The 20,089-nt window shown below is 51.7% G+C and overlaps 1 protein-coding gene across 1 annotated transcript in view; it reads left to right on the top strand.

Moving 5' to 3' along the window:
* Positions 1-20,089, top strand: part of CASTOR3P (CASTOR family member 3) — a 62,271-nt gene that overhangs the window by 10,971 nt on the left and 31,211 nt on the right.

Here is a 20,089-nt window from a genome sequence, read left to right as displayed (position 1 = left end):
GGCTGGGGCGGCTGCAGTGACAGATCCGTGAATGGATGAAGGAACGAACGAATGAATGAATGAAAAACAGGTGTGGGGACGAGGCCGTGGAAAAAACAAACTAACGCCCCCATCCCCCCATCCCTCGGTTGGGCCGGCCCCCGTCGCCACGGCGGGGGGAGGGATTCCGCTGAGCGCGGTTACCCAGAGCAGAAAATCATAAAATCATTAGTGGGTGTTTATCTCAAGGTGCCTACGAGGCTTGCTGCGGACGGCCTGGAATTGGGGGGGAAACGGGGGGTAGGCGAGGGCCAGGGAGGGGCTACAGAGGACGTGATTCTTTCTCCTTGGGGTCCTGGAAAGGGGGTGGGGGGATGTTTTGCCCAACCGTAGAAGGGGAGGAGCAGGCATGTTTATGCATCTGCCTTGAGGCTGGGCTTGGATGCTGCTGGGGGGAAAATAGTTGAAGGCCTTGGAAGGTAAAAGATGGAATCACAAACACACACACAGACACTCACTCTCTCTCTCACTTGGATTTTCCCTATGCCAGGTAAGGGTTTGACATTGTGAGCCCCGGTGGGTGCTTGCATTAGGGTTTTGTTGTTGTTGTTTAAGGACCCTGAGCCGAGGGGAGTGTGAGTGCCAGCTAGCTGCTGTAACTTAAGTCTCATTTGCCCACCATTGTGACTGTTAAAAAGGAATGATAAAGTTGTTACTGGTTGGTTTTTCGCGGTTTGGGGCGGTGGTGGCTCTCCCTCACTGCAAAATGAATGAATACGTTTCGGGTCAAGGTTAGCGTGAAAATGACAGCCCCTGTAGGCTGCCCCCTTTGGCACTGAGCTCAAGGGACACAGGGAAATAATTCCATCCCAGCCTGTTATCTGCCTGTGAAAAGTTCTGGCTTGGAAATCTCACTTTGATGTGTGTGTCTGAGCCGGGTGCTCAGTCCGGCTATTGTTTGCGAGATGGAGCCAGACCTGCCGGTGGCATCTTGTTTACTTTCTTCTCCGGCTGCTCAGTAGGGGATGGAGATTTGAAATAGTCGCCAAGCCTCTGCCAGGGAGCCTGTGCTCCCAGTTGATTGCAAAGGGTAATGATTAAACAGGTCATTTGAAAACAAAAGCCAACAGCTCGGATTCTGAACCGCGCCCCCACCCCTCACACAAAGCCCCCTCTGGCTGTTGACACCTTCAGATCCTGCTTCTGCCTGCCCTCTGCCCCCCACTCCCTAGCCGGGCTTGACGTTCCAAGGCTTGGAGGTAACAGAACAGCCTTGTTTTTCCAAGTCTTGGCCCTCAGCCCTGGGCAGCCCCCTGGCTGATTTCTCGGCCACCATTCAAATGAGGATGATGACTCAGGCTGCGGCTGTGCACAGGGCCTGGGTGCTGGAAGGAGGGGGCATTTGGGGGCTTCTTAGAAAGGCAGCAAAGGACAGGGTCCCTCAGCCCCTTTCCCTTGGTGGAGAGACTGGCCTTCTTCCAGCCCCCAACTCAGGGTCCCCTTTGGGTACTCATGGATAGGCGTGTCTCTGGGGTCAAGCCCCCCTGCTGGCCTCTGGGAACACAAGAAAACCTGTCCCTCAGTGGGTCCCCCTTCCTCCCTCCTGCAGAAAGCAGCCTGTCCTGTCCCAGGCCCAGGTGACCCAGCTGACTAGTCCAGTTTCAAGATGACTCAGAGGCCAAAGGCCATCTCTGTGTTTCCATGGTCCGGCCTCAGAAGGTGCGGAACATTCGTCAAATGCCTGAGGACCTGCCACCCCAAGCACTCTGAGCCCGGATCGTGGCTTCAGGTCATGTGTGACCAGAGCCCGCTGCCTGCGTGGCTGAGGCAAAGTCTCTCCTCTGGCTCACACTTTGTCCGTCTGTAAAATAGAGATAGCACTACTTGGCCCCCTCATGGACACAGAACTGCTGTGTGGATGGTGTGGGATGATTGTGGGAAATGGCTTTTTAGCAAGTGTTAATGGGTTGCAGCCTGCGAACATAGCATTTAAACTGTTTTCAATAATCAGCCATCCAGGTAGAACCCCTTAGATTCTTCCTGTAATACCTGCCCCCAGGTGGTGACCCATAGCTCTGTCACCTCCCTCTCCAAAACCTAAGTTTAGCCCAGACTAGCACAGCATGCCCTGAGGGTCCCTGTGCCACCTGTTTACTTTTCTTTTTTTTTTTTTTGAGATGGAGTTTTGCTCTTGTCCGGGCTGGAGTGCAATGGTGCCATCTCGGCTCACTGCAGCCTCCACCTCCCAGGTTCAAGCGATTCTCCTACCTCAGCCTCCCGAGTAGCTGGGATTACAGGCATGCACAACCACGCCTGGCTAATTTTGTGTGGAGACGGGGCTTCTCCATGTTGGTCAGGCTGGTCTTGAACTCCCGACCTCAGGTGATCCACTGGCCTCCACCTCCCAAAGTGCTGGGATTCCAGGCGTGAGCCACCGCTCCCGGCCCGGTTACAGTTTTGTCAGTCACTCTATAGCATCAAATCGTTGACATGGCATTCGAGGCCCTTTGGGATCTAGATCCTGAATCCTCATCTTTATTTTTTTGTTTTTTATTTTTCTCTTTTAGAGACAGAGTCTTGCTCTGTCGTACAGGCTGGAGTACAGTGGCGCCATCATAGATCAATACAGCCTCCAACTCCTGGGCTCAAGCAATCCTCCCACCTCGACCTCCCAAAGTCCTGGGATTACTGCTCCTGGCCTTGAATCCTCATCTTTAGCCCTCCCCCAGCAAATACACAATTTCCCTTATTGTTCCCTACATACCTCTGTGCCTTCGTATCTACCTCTCTTCCATCTGCCTGGAATATTCTCCCCCACCCACCCCTAGTAAATTCCTATTCAATCCTCAAGAGCTAATGATAGCACGCTGAAACCTTCCTGAACCTTTCCCTCCGCCCCTTAGCAGACTTAAGTCACTTCTCTCTTGTGCAGTGGAGTTGTGGAAAGGGAATGGCATTAGGAAACATTCACTCTGTGTGGGGGTGTGGCTGGGTCCAAGGGATGCAGAGATACCTTGCCCCTTCCTCTGCCAAGCCCTAGAGCCTGGTGGAAGAGAAAGAAAGAGGCCATCACTCTACAGCAGGGTGGAGTCAGGGAAGGGCTGGTCTAGCAGGGTACCTAGAAGGCTGGGTGCCTACCTGTAGGAGGTGGCACTAGATCTTAGAGCTTTTTGTTTGTTTAAGAGATGGGGTCTCCGTTGCCCAGGCTGAAGTACAGTGGCACCATCATACCTCACTGCAGCCTCGAACTCCTAGGCTCAAGCAATCCTCTCACCTCGGCCTCCCAAGCACCTGGGACTGCGGGTGCGCACCACCACACTCAGCTAATTTTTAAATTTCTTGTAGCGATGGGGGGTCTCACTGTGTTGCCCGGGCTGGCCTTGAACTCCTGGCCTCACATGATCCTCCCACCTCAGCCTCTCAGAGGTGTGTGTGGACATAACATTTAAACTGTTACAGGCATGAGCTGTTGGTCAGGCTGGTCTCGAACTCCTGAACTTGTGATCCGCCCATCTGGGCCTCCCAAAGTGCTGGGAGGCGTGAGCCACCATGCCTGGCCAGTGAACATTAACATCTTAAGAGGCATTTATGAGAGAAAAGCTTAAAATTGCAAAAAGTCCATGCAGAGCCCTCGTCATTCCTCGGAGCACATTGGGCTGAGGCCACTGTCTGATTGCAGTTTAGGGAAAGACAGGCTAGCCCAAGGGAGTTAGAGCCCTGGGACACCTCGGCTGGAATCCCAGCACTGCTCATCCTGGCTGTGTGACCTTGGGCAAGTTGCTTGACTTCTCTGTGCTATGTTTCTTACCTGTAAAACAGGGATGATGATCATGCCTGCAACCTAAGTGGTTGTGAGGGCTTGATGAGATAAACCACGCCAAGCACTCTCAAGAGTATCTGGTCTACTAGAAGCTCCAATACGCATTTTTTTTTTTTTTTGAGACAGAGCCTTGCTCTGTTGCCCAGGCTGGAGTGCAGTGGCATGATCTCAGCTCACTGCAACCTCTGTCTCCCAGGTTCAAGCGATTCTCCTGCCTCAGTCTCCCAAGTAGCTGGGATTACAGCTCTCTACCACCATGCCTGGCTAATTTTTGTGTTTTTAGTAAAGACACCTGGAACTCCCAAAGTGCTGGATTACAAGTGTGAGCCACTGTACCCAGCCATTAAGCATTAACTGGGAAGGCCCTGGGGCCACTGGCTAGCACCAGTTTGTGAGGGCAGAGCCAGAAAAGCCCAGGCTTAGAAGACTTTTTACACACACACATAACGCATCCTGATTCTGGAAAGTGGAGATGCTGTCACTGCTCTCACAGAACTAAGCCAAGGACCTCACCTGTCATTTAGGTGTCAGGCCTCTGGCAGGGGCAGCCAAAATGCTCTAGGACCACAGAGCTGCAAGCCAGTAAGGCTTCCTAGAGGAGGCGGCATCATCTGATCCAAGAATGGGGTGATGGGTGGCATGAGAAAATGTCAGGAGGTGCTGGGTATAAAGCAAGATGAGCAAGCAGAGAACAGGAGTGGGTGGGTACAGATGGATCAGGGGAGGGGTATGGGTGAAGAGTGTACAGGGTGAGCCCCAGAGCCTTGCGTGTGCCCACTCAGGACAGCCATAGTCTGCTGCTGCCTAGAGAAAGGGGCTGGCTCAACCCTAGCTCCCAAATCTTTTTCCTATGACTTTTTCCTTTGTCCTCATCTCTTTCCTGAACTATCCAGATATCTTCCTGCCTCCTGCCTCTAGGGCAGCCCAAATGCTCATTGCTGCCCCATCCCTCTGGGCTGGAGGAGCAAACGCCTGGAGGCTGGAAAGAGAAAGGTATCTGCAGAGAACAAGCCGCTGTCCTGTGGTGGGTGCAAATTGGTATGCTCTGTTCACGCAGAAACCCCACAGTGTGTACCTGCTGTAGGCAAGGCCCGATAGGAAGCGCGAAAGGAGTTTCTGTCCCATGGGAGGAAAAGACGTGAGTCCTGTGTGTTCTCCAGCAAAGGTAGAGGGTGAGAGGACCAGAGGCCCGCACAGGGGGCATGGCTGGGAGTGCATGGGCAGGGGGGGAGTCCGGGAGGATGGAGGGACACAACTGGAGTGGGTGCTGGGTGGACTTCATGCATTCCTTCAGAATCCCTGGCCACATCTCTGCCTTGTTGGTTTTGTTTGTTTTTTCAGACAGGGTCTCACTCTGTCACCCAAGCGGGAATGCAATGGCGTGATCTCAGCTCACTGCAATCTCTGCTTCCTGGGTTCAAGTGACTCTTGTGCCTCAGCCTCCCGAGTAGCTGGGATTACAGGCATGCACCACCATGCCTGGCTAATTTTTTGTATTTTAATAGAGACGGGGTTTTGCCTTGTTGGCCAGGGTGGTCTAACTCCTGACCTCAGGTGATCCACCCACCTTGGCCTTCCAAAGTGCTGGGATTACAGGCGTGAGCCACCACTCCCGGCCTGAATTCTTTCTTGATCAGATGTCTTCTGTCTATCCACTCTGGCTCTGTCTACTCCCTTCCCAACACATGCTCTATTTTAGGTAACCATGGTAATTTTGTTTTGTTTTGCTTTTGCTTTTGCTTTTGTTTTTGGAGATGGAGTTACACTCTGTCTCCCAGGCTGGAGTACAGTGGCACGATCTCGGCTCACTGCAACCTCTGCCTCCTGGGTTGAAGTGATGCTCCTGCCTCAGCCTCCTGAGTAGCTGAGGTTACAGGTACCACCACCATGCCCAGCTAATTTTTTGTATTTTTAATTCAGATGGGTTTTACCAAGTTGGCCAGGCTGGTCTTGAACTCCTGACCTCAAGTGATCTGCCCGCCTTGGCCTCCCAACGTGCTGGGATTACAGGCATGAGCCACTGCACCTGGCCAACCGTGGTAGTTTTTAGATTTTTTTGTACGGAGGGGGTCTCACTCTGTTGTCCACGCCGGTCTCAAACTCCTGACCTTAAGTGATCCTCCCATCTTGGTTTCCCAAAGTGCTGGGATTACAGGCATGAGCCACTGCTCCCAGCTGCTGGTGGTTTTAAAAGCTAGGATCGGCTGGGCGCAGTGGCTCACGCCTGTAATCCCAGCACTTTGGGAGACCGAGGAGGGCGGATCACAAGGTCAGGAGATCGAGACCATCCTGGCTAACACGCTGAAACCCCGTCTCTACTAAAAATAGAAAAATTAGCTGGGCGTGGTGGCGGGCGCCTGTATTCCCAGCTACTCAGGAGGCTGAGGCAGGAGAATGGCGTGAAGCCAAGATCGCGCCACTGCATTCCAGCCTGGGCGACAGAGCCAGACTCCGTGTCAAAAAAAAAAAAAAAAGCTAGGATCCCTCCACCCCGCTCTCCTTTAAATGTCTGTCTTGGCTACTTTCTTCTAAGTCACTAGGAGATAGTAAAAGCAATACCGCGAGACTTCCGAGGCTAGGGCACAAAACGATAGCTTCTGCGTGGTGCTCCCTCTCTCCCAGATCCCTTGCTCTGTGGGAAACCAACCCCCAAGGCCTGAGGACACCCAAGCAGCCCCATGGAGAGGCCCATATGGAGAGGAACTGAGGCATCCCACCCTCAACCGGCAGAGCGGGGCTTTGAAAACAGATCCTTTCGCCCCAGGCAAGCCTTCCAATGGATTGCAGCCCCAGCCAATGCCTTGAACTGCCAAGTTCAGCCACACCTAAATTCCTAACCCATAGGAACTGTGAGAGATAATAAAAGTTTGTTGTTGTTTCAAGCCACTAAGATTTGGGGTAATTTGTTATGTAGCAACAGATAAGGAATGAAATGACCCTGCCATTTATCATTGAGACGGGAACAAACATTTTTTAGAATAGCAGGAAGTACTTAAAATAATTACTAGGTTGGCCAAGTGCAGTGGCTCATGCCTGTAATCCCAGTATGCCTGTAATCCCAGCAAGCCTGTAATCCCAGCACTTTAGGCTGATCGCTTGAGCTCAGGAATTGGAGACCAGCGGAGGCAACATGGTGGGACCCCGACTCTGCAAAAAATACAAAAAAATTAGCTAGGTATGATGGCGCCTGCCTGTGATCCCAACTACTTAGGAGGCTGAGGTGGGAGGATTCCTTGAGCCTAGGAGGTAGAGGTTGCAGTGAGCCGAGATTGCACCACTGTACTCCAGCCTGGACAACATAATGAGACCCTGTCTCATCATCATCATCATCATCATCATCATCATCATCATCATCATCATCACAATAATAACAACAACCTGCAGACAATAGGGCAAACCTGACTATGTGATCATGCTACCTTTAGTCCAGCCAGAGAACTCTCATGAGTCCTTAAACCTAACACAGACACTTCTTGAGGTCGGCTTCAGCATCCTCTCCTCCAGGAAGCCACCCTGGTGCCTGGTGAGTGGCTTCCTGGGATCACCCATGCCTCAGGGTGCAGGATGAGAGGGCTGGTCCTGATCCCCTTCTGTCCTCACCCCCAGGTCCATGTCCAGGGCTTAGGACTGGTCGTCCCTCGGTGTTGACTTATCTCCCAGGGATCAAAAAAGTCAGTTGTAGCTGGGCGCAGTGGCTCACGCCTGTAATCCTGGCACCTGTGGGAGGGCCAAGCAGGTGCATCACCTGAGGTCAGTAGTTCGAGACCAGCCTGGCTAACAAGGTGAAGCCCCGATTCTACCAAAAATACAAAAATTAGCCGACGTGGTGGCGGGCACCTGTAATCCCAGCTACTCAGGAGGCTGAGGCAGGAGAATCACTTGAACCCGGAAGGCAGAGGTTGCAGTGAGCCAAAATCATGTCACTACACTCCAGCCTGGGCGACAAGAGTGAAACTCCATCTCAGAAAAAACAAAACAAAACAAAAAAAACCTTGTAAAAGGTTTAATTGGTCTCTTCTGAGCCTGCACACGGCTGGAAAGGTTTTCTCTTATAACAGATCTGCAGTATGAGAAACCAGCCCAGTTGCATCCGCGCTGGGCCAGTGGGATTCTGGGTGTCCAAGGTCCCTGTGGGCTATCCACGGTGCTAAATTAAAACTTTTTGAAAAACATTCTTTTTTTTTTTTTTTTGAGGCAGAGTCTGGCTCTGTCCCCCAGGCTGGAGTGGAGTGGTGCGATCTTGGCTCACCGCAAGCTCCGCCTCCCGGGTTCACGCCATTCTCCTGCCTCAGCCTCCCGAGTAGCTGGGACTACAGGCACCTGCCACCATGCCTGGCTAATTTTTTTGTATTTTTAGTAGACATGGAGTTTCACCGTGTGAGCCAGGATGGTCTTGCTCTCCTGACCTCGTGACCCGCCCGCCTCGGCCTCCCCAAAGTGCTGGAATTACAGGCATGAGCCACCACACCTGGCCTGTAAAAAATTCTTGAGACAGGGTCTCACTGTGTCACCCTAGTTGGAGTGCAGTGATGCAATCTCAGCTCACTCCAGCCTCAATTTCTCAGGCTCCAGCAATCCTCCTGCCTCAGCCCCACTGAGTAGCTGGGACTGCAAGCACTCACCACTACACCCAGATAATTTTTGTTTTTTTTGTAGAGATGGGGTCTTGCTATGTTGCCCAGGCTGGTCTCGAACTCCCGGACCCAAGTGATCCTCCTGCCTCAGCCTTCCAAAGTGCTGGGATTACAGGTGTGAGCTATGGTGCCTGGCCTAAATGGAAAACTGGTGTCTAGGTGCCATATACTCAGGCTTGCCCTCACCATAACACATTGAACATACTCCAACCTCTGAGCTAGATCTCTGCTCAAAAACCTGAGGTTTTGCTTGCACACCCCAATTTTTTTTTTTTTTTTTTTTTTGGAGACAGGGTCTTGCTGTCACCCAGGCTGGAGTGCAATGGTGCGATCTTGGCTCATTGCAACTTCCGTCTCCTGGGTTCAAGCGATTCTGGTCCCTCAGCCTCCCGAGTAGCTGGGATTACAGGTGCACACCACCACACCTGGCTAATTGTTGCATTTTTAGTAGAGACGGGGTTTCATCATGTTGCCCAGGCTGGTCTTGAACTCCTGACCTCAAGTGATCCACCAGCCTCAGCCTCCCAGAGTGCTGGGATAACAGGCATGAGCCACTGCGCCTGGCCATGCACCCACATTTACAGCAACCTTATTCACTAAGGCCTAAAGGTGGAAGTGACCCAGGTGTCTACTGATGGATGAACAGATCAACAAAATGGGATGTATTCACACAAAGGAATATTATTCAGGGGGGAAAAAGGAAGGAAATTCTGACACATACTACAACATGAATGAACCTTGAAGACATCATGCTGAGTGAAATAAACTAGTCAAAAAAGAACAAATACTGCATGAGATCCCACTTGTATGAAATACCTGGTGTAGCCGGAGTCATAGAGACAGAAAGAATGGTGGTTGCCAAGAGCTGGGGAGTTGGTGTTTAGTGGGTATGGAGTTCTGTTGGGTAAGATGAAGAGTTCTAGAGATGGATGGTGGCAATTGCTGTCCGTATTGCAAACGTGCTTAACACGATTGAATTGCACACTTAAAGATAGTTAAGATGGTAGGTTTTGTTGTGTGTATTTTACAACAATTAATAAAATTTGAGGCCAGGCGTGGTGGCTCATGCCTGTAATCCCAGCACTTTGCGAGGCTGAGGAGAGTAGATTGGTTGAGCTCACAAGTTGGAGACCAGCCTGGGCAACATGGTGAAACCTCATCTCTACAAAATATACAAAATGTAGCTGGGCATAGTGGCGTGCACCTGTGGTCTTAGCTACTCAGGAGGCTGAGGTGGAAGGATCGCTTGACCCCAGGAGGTGGAGGCTGCAGTGAGCCGAGATTGTGCCACCGTACTCCAGCCAGGCAGTAGAGCCAGACCTTGTCTCAAAAAAATAAAAATTAAAATTAATGTTTAAGATTTTATTTTATTTTAGATTCAAGAGGTACACGTGCATGTTTGTTACATGGATATATGGCATACTGGTAGGGACTGGGCGTCTAGTACGCCCATTACCCAAATAGTGAACATTGTACCCGATAGGTAATTTTTTTAACCTTCCTCCCCTTCCCAACCTCCCCTCTATTGGAGTCCCCAGTGTCTGATGTTCCCATATTTTTTTTTTTTTTTTTTTGAGACGCGGTCTTACTCTATCGCCCAGGCTGGAGTGCAGTGCAATCTCGGCTCAATACAGCCTCTGCCACCTGGGCTCAAGTGATCCTCCTGCCTCAGCCTCCCGAGTAGCTGGGACTACAGGCATGTGCCACCACACCCAGCTAATTTTTGTATTTTTTAGTAGAGATGGGGTTTCACCATGTAGGCCAGGCTGGTCTCGAACTCCTGACCTCAGGTGATCCACCTGCCTCGGCCTCCCAAAGGGCTGAGATCATAAGCGTGAGCCACTGCTCCCAGCCATGGCAGTTCCTTCTTGAACACCCACTATGCATGAGGCCTCCGCTGGGAGTTCCCATCATTCACCCTCATAGCAGCTCTACAGGAAGGAGCTGTCTGCCCCCAAGTCACACAATGGACAACAGCAGTTTAGGGTTCAGCCTTGGCCCCCCCACTCCGAACTCCTCCCCGCCTATGCCCTCCACTCCTTTCCACTGTTAACCCAAGATGGAAAAGCTTATGCCAAGGGTCATTTCTCAGGATATGCACATAACAGGAAAATGTGTTTTTATCCAAATTCCCACAACCCACCAGCCATGTGATCTTGGGCAACTTAGAACCTCCAAGGAGGGTCTGGCTCTGTTATCTATGCTAGAGTGCAGTGGCATGAGCATAGCTCACTGCAGCCTCAACTTTCCAGGCGTAAGCAATCCTCCTGCCTCAGCCTTCCAAGTAGCTGGGACCACAGGTGTGCACCGTCATGCCCAGCTAATTTTTAAAAAAGATTTTTAGTAGCAACAGGGTCTTACTATGTTGCCCAGGCCAGTCTTGAACTCTTGAGCTCTGACAATTCTCCTGCCTTGACCTCCCAAAGTGGTAGAATTATAGGCGTGAGCCACCACACTGTGGCCTGGCTTCATCTTTAAAATAGGGATAAGGTGAGGCATGGTGGCTCACACTTGTAATCCCATCACTTTGGGAGGTCTTGCCTGAGGAAGCGGGAGGATTGCCTGAGCTCAGGAGTTTGAGATCAGCTGGACAACATAGTGAGACCCCATCTCTACCAAAAAATAACTGGAGATAATACTATCAACATCTTGGGTGGTTGTGAGAATTAAATGGGGAATTTTATGTTAGGGACTTAGTGAGGTGTTGATTACATAGTGAACCTATTATTCACAGAAATTCAATGGATGTTTATTGAGGTGCCCTCTACTTGATGCAGGCCTCCGCGAGGTGGCAGTGGTGGCCTCTGTCCCCATGGCACGGATGATCTGTTCTGCTTTGGAAGCACTGGAAGGGCACATCTGACAATTGCAGGATGGCTGATTTTTATTGGAGGAAGGGAAGCTGTTTATTTGTTTCAGATTGGCTGAGCTGTGGGGATGCGGGAGGCTGGCAGGAGGGGAGGGGTCTATAGTAAGGAGACTGGAGAAACTTTGGGGCCAGGCAGGCAACTCCCTGGTAAGAGCTGCTTCTTGGAACACAAAGAGCTGTTGCGTCCTCCAGCCGGCCTTGAGGAAGGTGTGACTTCTCTGCTCCCAGCAACGTCTTGGGCACCCTTCTCTGCCCTGCACAGCAGCTCTGCCTGCAGGGTGCCTGGACACTCTGGGTGTCTACTGTGTCCCCATATGGTGCTTGCAAGTCTTCCTCCCAGACTACCCCCTGCTTCTGTGTCCCCTCCCTGGTGCACAGCGCCACATCCAGCCCTCCTCCCACCCAGCCCACCCAGGTCCTGCCCGTCTGACCCCCAGTCTTTCTCCAGTCACCCCTCCTCTGCGCGCTGACTGCCATGTCTTGTCCTCTTTTTCTTTTTTTTTTTTGAGACAGAGTCTTGCTCTGTCATTCAGGCTGCTGGAGTGCAATGGCGCAATCTTGGCTCATTGCAACCTCCGCCTCCCTTGTTCAAGTGATTCTCCTGCCTCAGTCCTCCCTGGGATTACAGGTGTACACCACCATGCCTGGCTAATTTTTATATTTTCGGTAGAGTCAGGGTTTCACCATGTTGGCCAGGCTGGTCTTGAACTCCGAACCTCAGGTGATCCACCTGCCTCGGCCTCCCAAAGTGCTGGGATTACAGGCGTGAGTCCCCATGCCCAGGCTGTCCGCTTCTATTCTAGCTCCCCCACTCCTGATCCACTGACCCTGAGGCCTCAGGACGAAGGTCTCATCCCCTCCAGCCAGGCCCTCCTTGGCAGGGCAGCTTCAATTTGTATAGGAATCAAATCCATCCTGTTGGGGTTTTACCATGTTCCCCAGGCTGGTCTTGAATTCCTGAGCTCAGACAATTCTCCTACCTTGGCCTTCTAAAGTGCTGGGATTACAAGTATGAGCTACCACGCTGGGCCTATTTTTTTTTTAATAATTTTTTTTTTTTAATGTGGGAGAGTTCAAATGTGAAATCAAGGCCCAGTGCGGTGGTTCACGCCTATAATCCCAGCACTTTGGGAGGTGGAGGCAAGAGGATCGCTTGAGGCCAGGAATTCAAGACCATTTGGGGCAACATAGCCAGATCCCGTCTCTACAAGAAATTTTAAAAATTAGCCAGATGTGGTAGTGCACACCTGTAGCCCCAGCTACTCTGGAGGCTGAGACAGGAGGATCACTTGAGCCCAGGAGTTGGAGGCTGCAGTGAGCTATGCTCACACCATTGCACTCCAGCCTGGTTGACAAAGTGAGACCCAGTCTCAAGAAAAAAAAAAAAAGGTGGGAAGAAGCGTACCCCACCACGCTTCTTCTTTGGGGTTAGAATTTTGGGCCTGCACTGGAATGTGGAACGCTGATAGGGGATGGGGACAGGTGGAGGTGTCAGGGGTGCCCTCAGACTCTACCCTCCTTCATTGCCTTCGAGGTGAGGCTGGGGAATGACCCTGGGGTAAGGGGATTGCCCGTGCCCACTCCCCTGCATGCAGGAGCTGGATCTCTGATTCGCTCTTCCCCTTTCCTGATGGGAACTTGCTCCTGCATTTGGCCCCTGGGCCTCCAGGTAACCTGCCCCAGCCACCCAGGGCTTGGCCCCAGGCGAGTGCATCTGTAAGGGCAGATCCCGCAGTGAGTTTCCTGGGTGACTCCTTTGCACACACCCAGGCTGGACTCCCTCCACCCCCTCCCAACTGAGCAATGCTTTTGGGCTGTTTCGTCCACTAGAGCAGCACAGTCAAGAATGAGGGGGTGTATGGGCTGGGCGTGGTGGTTCACGCCTGTAATCCCAGCACTTTGGGAGGCTGAGACAGGCGGATCACAAAGTCAGGAGTTCGAGACCAGCCTGGCTAATATGGTAAAACCCCGTCTCTACTAAAAATACAAAAATTAGCCGGGTGTGGTGGTACACGCCTGTAGTCCCAGCTACTCGGGAGGCTGAAGCAGGAGAATTGCTTGAACCCGGGAAGAGGAGGTTGCAGTGAGCAGAGATCGCACCACTGCACGCCAGCCTGGGCAACAGAGTGAGACTCTGTCTCAAAAAAAAAAAACCAAAAAAAGAATAAGGGGGTGACACCTCAGGACAAGCTGCAGGCCTGGTGTCAACTGCAGATGACAAGGCTACCGTATCCATTCCTCAAGCCAGGCCTCTGAGGAGCCCTGGTGGGTAGGGTGCTGGAGGGAGAACTCAAGCTTGCAGGCAGTAAAACGCGTTTTTTTTTTTTTTTTTTTTTTTTTGGTGGCGGGGACAGAGTCTCACCCTGTCCCCCAGGCTGGAGTGCAGTGGTGCAATCTCAGCTCACTGCAAACTCTGACTCCTGGGTTTGAGCGATTCTCCTGCCTCAGCCTCCCGAGTAGCTGGGATTACAGGTGTGCACCACGACACTCAGCTAATTTTGGCATTTTTAGTAGAGATGGGGTTTCGCCATGTTGGCCAGGCTGGTCTCAAACTCCTGACCTCGGGTGATCAACCCGCCTCAGCCTCCCAAAGTGCTGGGATTACAGGCGTGAGCCACTATGCCCAGCCACATTTCTTTCTTTCTTTTAAATCTGTGCTTTTCTCCACCCTCTTCAGACTTTGTTCTAGTCTACAATTTCCCTCCTGCAGCTTCTCTCTGATGACATCCCCGCCCCGCCCCGCCCCCCACCCAGCCCGTCAGTCCAAATTAGCCTGGTTTAACTGCCTTTATTTGTCAGTTTCTGTAGAAAAATGAAGAAGGTGATAGCACCCACGTTATAGGGCTGTTCACGGGAGGTTTAAGTGAGATCTTACAGAGAAAGTGCTTAGCAGGTGCCCCAGGTCCAGAGTCTGGGGTTGGCTGTGAGTCGTGTGCATCTCCTGCCCTGACCCCCTCTGCAAACTTGGTTCCTGAGTGCTTGAGTGAGGCACACTTGACCTGCTTATGTGGTTCCCATGGCACCATGATGTGGGGAATGTTTCCCAACAAGGCACCTTATCAAGCGCTCTCTCTCCACTCTGCTGTTCCTACCACATATCCCCGGGCAGGTCACCCTGCCTTTCTTGTTTTCTTTTGAAGACAGGTCTCGCTCGATCACCCAGGCCAGAGTACAGTGGCAAAATCATAGCTCACTGCAGCTCCTGGACTCAAGGGATCCTCCTGCCTCAGCCTCCTGAATAGCTGGGGCCGCAGGTGTGTGCCACCACACCTGGCTAATTTTTACAATATTTTGTAGAGACAGGGTCTCACTTTGTTGCCTAGGCTGGCCTCAAACTCCTGGCCTCAAACGATCCTCCTGCCCTGGCCTCCAAAAGTGCTGTGATTTCAGACATGAGCCACCTCGCCTGGCCTGACCCGGCCTTTCTGAGCCTTCAGCCCTCATCTGTGTCTGGGGGCGTTCTAAAAACCAAGGAATAGAATACCAGGGTCAGACTCAGACTTTGCGTTCAGTAGGCCGTCAATACTTGGGTTTTCGCTCAGTTTCTGGGGCATTGAGACTGATAGAAGCAACGGACCCCCTTAGCTCAGGCAGGCAGGCAGGTATTGTCACCAAGAGACCCTGGAGATCAGGGGAGGTTATTTGGGGTTGGGGATCTCCAAGGAGGGGCAGGGAAGTTAGTAGCATCATCGGGCTGGAAATGGGAAGCGTTTGGCTTGATGGAAGTGGTGAGGCTGGGGTGTGGGACCCTCGCCATGTGACCTACATGGGGTGATCTCAGTAGAAATTGGGACCCGCCAACCATGGTTGCCTGGGAGAGTTGAAATGCTGGGTGATACAGAACAACAGGCCAGCTGCCATCTCCCCACCTTTGGGAGGGCACCCTCTGATGGTGGATCCCTGGAGGAAAGGCCCCAGGGACCCAGGAGCCAACACCTCCCTTCCTGCTCCTCTCACTGCTGTTGATGAAGATGACAGGCTCCCCTTGACTCAGGTTCCTATGGGCCAGGCCCACCGCCATGCCCTTTGGATGCATTATCAACTCAGGTGGGTACGTGACCTCCCCCTTGTCACAGATAAGGAAACCGAGGCCCCAGAGGGTGAGGAACCTCCCTAAAGCCTTCTGTATAACTTAGTCGAAGAAGCTAGCTTTGGACTCAGAAGTCTGATTTAAGAGCCACTTGGACACAGTGGCTCACACCTGTAATCCCAGCACTTTGGGAGGCCGAGGCAGTCGGATCGCCTGAGGTCAGGAGTTCAAGACCAGCCTGGCCAATGGGGTTAGTAGAAACCCCGTCTCTACTAAAAATACAAAAATTAGCTGGGTGTGATGGTGCACACCTGTAATCCCAGCTACTCAGGAGGCTGAGGCATAAGAATTGTTTGAACCCAAGAGGTAGAGATTGCAGTGAGCTGAGATTAAGCCACAGCACTCCATCCTGGGCGACAGAGTGAGACCCTGTCTCAAAAAAAAAGAAGAACCACTCTAGACTGTGCCACTCCTCTCTCTATGAAGGGTGAGCCAGTGAGGCTCTGAAAGATGGGAGGTCTAGCCCCTTCTCAGGGCAGGTCTGGTTCTGGTCCTCGGGGCTCCCACAGAAGCAAAAGTTGAGCCCCTTTCAAGAGTCACTGTCAGGGGGTTGGGGGCAGTGGCTCACACCTGTAATCTCAGCACTTTGGGAGGCTGAGGTGATGGGATTGCTTGAGCTTAGAAGCTCGAGACCAGCCTGGGCAACATAGCGAGACCCCCATCTCTACAAAAAAATATACAAGAAGTAGCTGGGCATGGTGATTCCTGCCTGTAGTCCCAACTATTCTGGAGGCTTAGGTGGGAGGATCACTTGAGCCCGGGAGGTTGAGGCTGCAGTAAGCCAGGATCATGCCACTGCACTCCAGCCTGGGGGACAGAGATTGAGAAAAAGCCTGTCTCAAAAAAAAAAAAAAAAAGGAATCATTGTCAGGAGATCTCAGTTCTGCCCTGATCCTCTCATCCCAGCTCTGCCCTTGCTAACTGTGACAGTGAGCATGTTCCATTACCCCCCAGGTCTCAGTGTCCCGTCTGCAGAGGGGCATGGCAGAACCTTCCTTAGGATGGCCTGAGGGTTAGATGGCATCATGGAGAGACCAAGCCCAGCACCGCATATACCACAGGTGGTTGCTCCAGATGGATACCTGGATAGCTCTTTTTTCGTTAAATCATTTTAGCCAATTTCAGCTTTCCATTGACTCCTTCAGCAGATGCTCACCAAGACACCAATGCCACCTTTATTTATTTATTTATTTGGATTTTTTTGAGACAGAGTGTCACTCTGTCACCCAGGCTGGAGGGCGGTGGTGCAATATTGGCTCACTGCAACCTCCACTTCCCCAATTCAAACAATTCTCCTGCCTCAGCCTCCTGAGTAGCTGCGACTACAGGCATGTACCACCACACCTGGCTGATCTTTTTGTATTTTTAGTAGAGATAGGGTTTCACCATGTTAGCCAGGATGGTCTTGATCTCCTGACCTCATGATCTGCCCACCTCAGCCTCCCAGATTGCTGGGATTACAGGCGTGAACCACCGCACCCGGCCCAGGCTCCTTTTTTTAAATGGACCTCAGGCGTGCAGAATTTGATGACTCAGAATTTTTGGTTCGTGACATACTTATTGATCCTGCTTTTACTTTATGTTTGTTTATCATTTGAATAACACTGCCCCCCACACCAACCATGACATTGATGGTAACTGCTCTCTGCCCACATTTATCTTTCCCTTGATTTTTGCAAAGGCTTTCATCCCATTTATATGTATGGAAAAGATACCTGGCAGCCTGCGATCTTCTGAGGCATGCTTTTTTTTTTTTTCATTCCACATTGCATTTCAAAATGCAGAAGATATTCTGTGTTTCTATTACTGTAGGATATTAGGGCATTCAGCCATAACACTGGAGGGAATTTTCCTTTTTTTCTTTTTCTTTTTTTTTTTTTTGAGACGGAGTCTTGCTCTGTCACCCAGGCTGGAGTGCAGTGGCGCTATCTCGGCTCACTGCAAGCTCTGCCTCCCAGGTTCATGCCATTCTCCTGCCTCAGCTTCCCGAGTAGCTGAGACTACAGGCGCCCGCCACCACACCCGGGTATTTTTTTTGTATTTTTACTAGAGATGGGGTTTCACCATGTTAGCCAGGGTGGTCTCGATCTCCTGACCTCGTGATTCGCCCATCTCAGCCTCCCAAAGTGCTGGGATTACAGGCGTGAGCCACCATGCCTGGCCTTTTTTTTTTTTTTTTTTAATTGAGACAGGGTCTTGCTTTGCCCAGGCTGAAGTGCAGTAGTGCAGTTATAGCTCACTGCAGCCTGGACCTCCTGGGCTCAAGCAGTCCTCCTGCCTCAGCCTCCCAAATAGCTGGGACTACAGGAGCATGCCACCATGCCTGGGTAATTTTTGTTTTGTTTTTGAGATGGAGTCTTGCTCTGTCACCCAGGCTGGAGTGCAGTGGCGCAATCATAGCTCACCGCAGCCTCTACCACCCAGGCTCAGGCAATCCTCCCAACTCAGCCACCTGAGTAGCTGAGACTAACCACTGTGTCCACCTATTTTTTTTTCTGTAGAGATGGGATCTCACTATGTTGCCCAGGCTGGTCTTGAACTCCCGGCTTCAAGCAATCCTCCCGCCCCAGCCTCCCAAAATGTTAGGTATGGGCATGAACCACTGCACCCAGCCTGGATTAATCTCAAAAATAATATATTGAGCAAAATAAACCAGGCAGAAAATAGGACACAATGTGTGTGTTTCCATGGATTTGAAGCGCAAAACAGACACAGTGAATCCACGGCACTAGAGACTAGAGCAGTGGCTGCCTCCAGTTGTTGGGAAAGGAGCACGGAACACTTTCTGCAATGATGGGAATGTCCAATATACTTATCGGGGTGCTGGTTAAATGGGGGATATACACTTGCCAAAAGTCATCTAATTGCCCACCTGAAAATCTGTACATTTTGTTATAGTAAGTTATGCCGCAATTGTAAAAACCGAGTTTGGGGTTAAAAAAAAATACATATCTATAAGAAACCATGACCCGAGCTCAGATTTTATCTTATTAAAAACATGTTTTGGTGCCAGGCACGGTGGCTCACGCCTGTAATCCCAGCACTTTGGGAGGCCGAGGCGGGCGGATCACAAGGTCAGGAGATGGAGACCATCCTGGCTAACACAGTGAAACCCCGTCTCTATGGTGGTGGGCGCCTGTAGTCCCAGCTACTCGGGAGGCTGAGGCAGGAGAATGGAGTGAACCCGGGAGGTGGAGCTTGCAGTGAGCCGAGATGGCGCCACTGCACTCCAGCCTGGGCGACAGAGCAAGACTCCATCTTAAAAAAAATTAAATAAATAAATAAATAAATAAATAAACATGTTTTGACTAGGTGCAGTGGCTTATACCTGTAATCCCAGCAATTTGGAAGTCCAAGGCAGGAAGATCTCTTGAGCCAGGAGTTCAAGACCAGCTTGTGCAACATAGTGAGACCCTGTCTCTACAAAAAATAAAAAATTAGGCTGGGTGCGGTGGCTCACACCCATAATCCTAGCACTTTGGGAGGCCAAGGCGGGTGGATTGCTTGAGGTCAGGAGTTTGAGACCAGCCTGGCCAACGTGGTGAAATCCCGTCTCTACTGAAAGTACAAAAATTAGCCAGGCATGGTGGTGAGTGCTTGTAATCCCAGCTACTCGGGAGGCTGAGGCAGGAGAATCACTTGAATGCGGGAGGCAGAGGTTGTGGGGAGCTGAGATCGTGCCACCGTACTCCAGCCTGGGTGACAGAGTGAGACCCAGTCTCAGAAATAAATAATAAAATAAGAAATTAGTTGAGTGTGGTGTCACGCACCTATAGTCCCAGCTACTCGGGCAGGAGGATCACGTAAGCCCAGGAGTTAGAGGCTGCAGTGAACTGTGATTGGTGCCGTTGCATTCCAGCCTGGGTGACAGAGCACGACCCTGTCTGGGGGAAAAAAAAAAAAAGGAAAAGAAAATCCCCATGCACCTAACCACCAGCCACACTATAGTTGGGCGAGCTGGAAGGTGTGAGCATCTGTAGGTCCTCAGCCCATGAAGATGCCCTGCCTGCCTGGTGGTGGGAGACACAGTGGCCTTTATCACATTCTCCATAATTGGATATGAGGGAAGCATGGGACCGTGACCCCTGGAGGGACTGCAGGGATTGCCCACGCCAGTCATCTCACTGTACAGCTGGAGAAACTGAAGCCAGGACAAGGAGTGGGCCAAGGTTCCATAGTGAGCAGGGGATGCTCTGTCTGCCTGGTGCACAACCCTCCTGTCCAGCTCCCAGTGCCCCCACCCACCCCACCCCAGGCCAGGAGCGGCCTCTGGCACCCAAGACAGGTGCAGAGTCAATCAGCAAATACTACAAGCCTCGCCCAGAACTGGGAGCTGGGGTAGCAGTGACAAAGCCTCCTTGGTCTCTGCCCACTCAGCAGCCCAGGCCAGGGTGGAGTTGGTAAACTTCAGCAGTGATCTAATGGCCAGACACCTCCCTAAGTAGGCACTGACGGTTGGAGGGGAGGTATGGGTAGTGTTGAGGAGGGGACGTAGTGGAGCATGGTTCGTGAAGGTGTCCACCCTGAGACCTGAAGGCTGGGGAGTGGAATGAGGGTCCCGGGGGAGGATATGGCACACTAACGAACGAGGAGGCGCCCAGCAGTGGCCCCATGGGGGCTGGACAGAAACAGCCCAAGTCACGGAGCTGGAAGCCATCCTGGGGCCCTTGGTGTTATCATGGAGACAGTGGGAGCCA

This window comes from Pan paniscus, chromosome 6 (assembly GCF_029289425.2).
Source record: "Pan paniscus chromosome 6, NHGRI_mPanPan1-v2.0_pri, whole genome shotgun sequence".
Lineage (NCBI taxonomy): Eukaryota > Metazoa > Chordata > Mammalia > Primates > Hominidae > Pan > Pan paniscus.
This window is presented reverse-complemented; position numbering and strand designations above follow the sequence as displayed.